The 5,539-nt window shown below is 32.4% G+C and overlaps 1 long non-coding RNA gene and 1 pseudogene across 1 annotated transcript; one reads left to right on the top strand and one right to left on the bottom strand.

The window, feature by feature from the left end:
* Positions 711 to 5,539, top strand: part of LOC109359304 — a 13,021-nt pseudogene continuing 8,192 nt past the window's right edge.
* LOC109359305 lies at positions 2,762 to 3,525 on the bottom strand. Its single transcript, XR_002109062.1, has 3 exons — positions 3,207 to 3,525; positions 2,910 to 3,113; positions 2,762 to 2,821 (listed from the first exon to the last, which is right to left on the bottom strand). It is a non-coding gene; the product is annotated as an uncharacterized LOC109359305 (long non-coding RNA).

Genomic DNA, 5,539 nt, shown 5'->3' on the forward strand with positions numbered 1-5,539 from the left:
AAAACACATACGACAATATTTTGTTGTCTTGCAAGTGTTTGATGTATATAAAATGAGAAAACTCTTCTAAAATCAGATGAGGTAGTGAGAATGTATCTCAATCACATAATCAGCCAGGATAATTTACTTTAATAAAAGTCAAACAAAAAACACCATCCTTTCCTCATTAGAGATGAGCCATTATTTAACTTCCTTGACACACACTCCATCTTATTTTAATTTCTTTATAAATGACAGATATTATTTTTTATTCATTTAGACGAGTTGAGTTTCGGTAGCTTAGTAGGGTTAAGGCAAACTTCACGATTGTATGAACACTTATCAATATATATATATATATATATACTTATTTAACTTCCTTGACACACACTCCATCTTATATTTTGATTTCTTTATAAATGACATATATAGATATTGTTTTTTATTCATTTAGACGAGTTGGGTTTCGGTAGCTTAGTAGGGTTAAGGCAAACTTCACGATTCTATGAACACTTATCAAAAAAAATATATATATATATATATATATATATATATATATTACCCAATAACAAAGTTCTTATGTAAGCATGATTTAAACTCACAACCTTATAGGTTATGAATCAATTCCTTATCAACTGGATTGATATAAATCTTAATTTTATTCATTCATTTATGATTTATGGGTCATAGTCGCCCTATTAAGTTATTAGCAAAATAATGAATGGACCCAGCTGGAAATTAATTCATAATAATACAACTTGCTTCTTTAGAAATTTGTTCACACCAAACTCAAATCAAGTTTCCCAAACTCTCCATGCCTATGTTTACATTAACTAGCATGGCATGTTGTTAATATATTCATCTACCAATTTGACAAAAGTTCAGCACCATGAATATATTATTTCCCTTGTTTTTTCTCTTATCTTTCCTTCTACATAATGAGTTTTCATCATCATTACTAACCAATGCTGTTAATGTTATGAACCAAGGCTCATCCCTCTCTGTAGAAAATTCAGAAAAAGATGTTCTTGTTTCATCAAATGGCATTTTCACTGCTGGATTCTACCCTGTTGGTAACAATGCATACTCTTTTGCAATATGGTTCACACAAAACCCAACAGTGGTGTGGATGGCTAACCGTGACAACCCAGTGAATGGAAAATACTCAAAACTTTCTCTTCTCACAACAGCTAACCTTGTCTTAACAGATGCAGGAAAATATAACATTTGGTCCACTGATACAGCATCAACCTCTTCTGTTCATTTGAAACTTTTGAGTTCTGGCAATCTTATCTTGCAACAATTAGAGCCTAGTCTTGTTCTGTGGCAGAGTTTTGATTTCCCTACAGACACCCTTTTACCTCAACAACAACTTACCAGACACTCAACCTTAGTCTCACCAAGGAGCAACACTAATTACTCTTCTAGTTATTACCATTTGTTCTTTGACAACGACAACGTCCTTCGCCTTCTTTATGATGGTCCCGAAATCTCGAGCATTTACTGGCCTGATCCCTGGCTTGTGAGTTGGAATGCTGGAAGGTCAACTTACAACACTAGCAGAATTGCAGTGCTTGATACTTTAGGCCAATTTGTGTCATCAGATAACTTCACTGTGATGGCAACTGATTATGGGACAGTACTTCAGAGGAGATTGAAGGTGGATTGTGATGGTAATATCCGCGTGTATGGAAGGCGTAACGGAGGAGAGGAATGGTATGTTTCTTGGCAATCAAATTTGACACCTTGTAGAATTCATGGAATTTGTGGAGCCAACAGCATGTGTACCTATGATCCTAATTCTGGTAGAAGCTGTTCTTGTCTTTCAGGCTATAAAATGAAGGATGATACTGATTGGTCACTTGGGTGTGTGCCAAAATTCAATCTTCCTTATGACAATGTAAGTGATTTCTTATCTCAAGAGCATCTTGAGTTTTATGGCTATGACTTTGGTTTCTATCCAAATTACACTTTTGATCAGTGTAAGGCTTTGTGCATGCACTTCAGTGATTGCAAAGGCTTTCAGCATTCCTTTGGTGATGGTGTTTTCAATTGCTTCCCAAAGTTTCAATTGCTGAATGGTTATCGTTCACCGAGTTTCGTTGGAACAACATACTTGAGAGTGCCACAAATGAGAAAGGATTCAATTGGAAAATATTCTTGTCCTGCCAACAATGAAACACTGCAGTTAAAAAGAACATATGTCAAAGAAGAAGAAAATGGATCAGTTAAGTTCATGATGTGGTTTTCAACTGGTCTTGGAGGACTAGAAGTCTTATGCATATTTCTTGTGTGGTTTTTATGGTTTAGTAATACACAAGAGCCTGGTGCAGATGTACATAGCTATGCTCTTGCCACCAATGGATTTAGAAGATTCACTTATTCTGAACTCAAATTAGCCACAAAAGGGTTCAGTGAAGAGATTGGAAAGGGAGCAGGAGGTGTTGTATACAAAGGAATATTGTCAGATAGTCGCGTTGCCGCGATAAAGAGACTCAAAGAAACAAACCAATATGGAGAAAGAGAGTTCCTTGCTGAAGTGAGAAGCATTGAAAGGCTTAACCACATGAATTTGATAGGGATGTGGGGTTATTGTGCTGAGGGTAAACATAGGCTATTGGTGTTTGAATATGCTGAGCATGGTTCTTTAGCACAGAATATCCAATCAAATCAATTGGATTGGACTAAAATGTATAACATAGCCATTGGTACTGCAAGGGGTTTGGCTTATTTGCATGAAGAGTGCTTGGAGTGGATTTTACATTGTGATGTAAAGCCACAAAACATACTTCTAGATTCCAACTTTGAGCCAAAAGTGGCAGATTTTGGGCTATCAAAATTGCTGAGTAGAAGTGATATTAAGCATTCAAATTTCTCAATGATAAGAGGAACAAGAGGGTATATGGCCCCTGAGTGGGTTTTCAACTTACCAATCACTGCCAAAGTAGATGTGTATAGCTATGGAATTGTTGTCTTGAAAATGTTAACTGGAAAGAGTGCAACAATGGATGTAATGGATGATGATAATGGAGTTGAATTGCAACATAGAAGGTTGGTTACATGGGTTAGGGACAAGTTCAACAAAGGATATTCAAGTTCATTGTCTATATCTTTGGTTGAAGAGATTATGGACCCTGCCATTGAAGGAGATTATACATAGATAAGATGGATGTTTTGGCTAGAGTGGCTCTTCAATGTGTAGAGGAAGAAAGGAACAGAAGACCTACCATGAGCCAAATAGTTCAAATGCTTTCAGAATGATGATGAAATTGTGCATGGAGCATTACATTGTCTTTACTCTTTTCTGTTTTACACAGTGAAGCGAATCACAAAAGCATGGTTTTATTAGTCAATATAAATCACTTGTGATGTTTGCGTAATTATGTTTTACCAATAGTTAGGAAAATGTTAAAAAAATAGTTAGGCTATGTATGAGTGCTATATATGTACTTATGAAGAATTTTCTCAAAAAAAATATCATTTTTATGTTATGTTGTTATAGAAGTTTCCTTAAGAAAAGTAATTTAGAAGTTGCTAACTTCTTAATCTTCAGAAGCTAGTTCCACTACTTCCACTAGAATAGAAACTTGGGTATTATTTGGATAATAATGCTAGACCAATCCTTTGATAGAGAAAATGCATATACCAAAGCTATATAATGTAATTTGTATTTCAATTTTGTACCATAAACTTATACAAATTGTACAATTTTTAAGTTTTTCAGAAGAAAAAATTGAGGGACTTTTCTTTCATTTTCTTTTTATTTTTATCCAAAAAGTATATTGTACAAGTACCAAAAAACATAAGACGTTGAAATGTCCCGCGCATATAAGTTTATACCCAAATGATTGGACACAACTCAAATATATTGGATGAATATCTAGCAATGTCAACGAGATAACGATAATCACTTTCATCTATATTTTCATGAATTTAGGCCATTATCATCTCGTTGATTGCAATACCAATAAAGAATTCTCTCAAGAAAATTATATCTATTAAAAAGACAAGTATAAAAAATGCAAAACCTTCAAGTTATTTTTATATTTAATTTCCGATGTAGTAAGTTTTTTTTCTTTAAGTTTTGGACGTCAAAGAATTAAATTATTTTCATCAATTATATTAATTAGGGGACGTAGCACATGGAGAAAAAATCTTCCGTTGTCTTTTGTGTCGTCGTTGCCCATAATTATAATCGTGACTACTCATCATTCTTTCTCTTTACTGCGAAGCTGAACAAAAAAATAGTGTGTCCGATTTTCGGTTAAAAATCGATTACATAATTTATTGGAGTTGTCATCACATTTTTATGGTCAAAATATAGGAAATCTTCTTCATATCCACTTTTGAATCGTTTTGGTTTTAATATTTAATATTTGGACTAAAAAATCTGTTACAGATAAGATAAAGTGTTAACACATCATCAATATAGTCACATGTTGTATCATCCTGATTATAGTTTTTTTTTTGAAGAAGAAATATTTATATTTGTTTTATTTAGTATTAATTATTTATCAAAGAAAAGACATGTTTATTATTATTTAAAAAATAAGTTTAATAATTTGATCACAAATTGTTTATGTAAAAATAAAATATTTATTATTATTTATTAAATTCGAAACTTAATAAATTAATAATTATTTAATCAGTAACAATTTTAAAGTATTTAATATTAGAAAATGAAATTATGTAATTAATATGAATTAAAAATAAAAAAGGAAAATGCAAATATACGCTTGACTTTATAAAAAGTGATGATGAAAAAGTGAAGAGTGGTAGATAAATAGCTATCCCTTTGGAATTCTCATGTTGCTCTAGTATTACTCTCTTATATTTTTCTTATATATTTCAACTAGGACATACGACTATACGAGAGTTATTCATAGTTGAATCTGTGAGCCTTAACACAAGGAATAAGCCTTAACGATAAGTTTATGTTTTGAAAAATATAATAATAAGTTACATTCTTTATCTCATATAATTATCTTTTTATTTTTTATTTTTCAAAGAGATAAATATGAATAATGTACTTTTTGTACTACCTTGTTTTATTATTTTTAATTCATTTTCGTTTTTATTTAATTATTTATTTTATTTAATGTAACAAGTTAATAATTTCCTTATCAAGCGAGATTATATTAGTTTGTATTTTTTTTAAGCAAGGGGCTTAGCCCATAATATATTAATAAACGGAAATCAGACAAGATTAGTTTACAAACCTATAGGAAGGTAATTGATGACTATTCCTATACAAATAAGGGAGCACTAAAGAAGGTGGATGAGTCCACCAAGTATAGCAATTTTGATCTATGCCCAAGTTTGCCAATGAATCAGCACATTGGTTTCCCTCCCTATAGATGTGTGTTATCCAACAATCCATTGAAGACATGAGGATCTTGCAGGACCTCCAAGTTGACATTAATTTCCAAGGGATAACCATAGTACCTAGGAAAATTTTTGTGACCAACAATGAGTCACATTCTAACCAAATTGTGTGCCATCCCATGCTGTGAGCCTTTTGAATTGCTAAAAAGGCTGAGGAAAGCTCAGCATAGAGAGC

This window comes from Lupinus angustifolius, chromosome LG11 (genome assembly GCF_001865875.1).
Source record: "Lupinus angustifolius cultivar Tanjil chromosome LG11, LupAngTanjil_v1.0, whole genome shotgun sequence".
Taxonomy (NCBI): Eukaryota; Viridiplantae; Streptophyta; class Magnoliopsida; order Fabales; family Fabaceae; genus Lupinus; species Lupinus angustifolius.